The sequence below is a fragment of the Penaeus monodon genome, chromosome 24, assembly GCF_015228065.2.
Source record: "Penaeus monodon isolate SGIC_2016 chromosome 24, NSTDA_Pmon_1, whole genome shotgun sequence".
NCBI classification, from domain to species: Eukaryota; Metazoa; Arthropoda; class Malacostraca; order Decapoda; family Penaeidae; genus Penaeus; species Penaeus monodon.
The window spans coordinates 38,539,718-38,540,017 of record NC_051409.1 but is presented as its reverse complement, the minus strand read 5'-3'; the positions used below and the strand labels follow the sequence as shown (position 1 = coordinate 38,540,017).

Below are 300 nucleotides of genomic sequence, written 5' to 3'. Positions count from 1 at the left end.
AAGAAAAGCATCCCTAATATCATCCTTCTTATCTCTTATCAGTTACAAACATTAAAAGAGAAATTTTCCCATAGTTACGTGCAATTTTGGTGGTAACCCTGAATCATAAAAAAATATCTTATCGCAAAACGAAGACGAAAATTGAGCTCAGAACACACTGTCCTTGTGTTTGAATTTTTAGCTAGTGATTATAGATAGTAAATAAATGGCTTTCAAAGGCGAAGATGACTCATGGTTGCCATATGATATGATTCACGAGTTAACGCACTATGCTCATTATCATGCGTCTAGTAGGTATCT

General features: G+C 34.3%; 2 protein-coding genes across 2 annotated transcripts in view; both read right to left on the bottom strand.

Annotated features, from left to right (window-relative positions):
* The window catches only part of LOC119588787, a gene marked incomplete in the record, with an annotated part of 27,513 nt that overhangs the window by 8,538 nt on the left and 18,675 nt on the right, over positions 1-300 (bottom strand).
* LOC119588786 (cGMP-inhibited 3',5'-cyclic phosphodiesterase B-like) overlaps positions 1-300 on the bottom strand; it is a 13,138-nt gene that overhangs the window by 728 nt on the left and 12,110 nt on the right.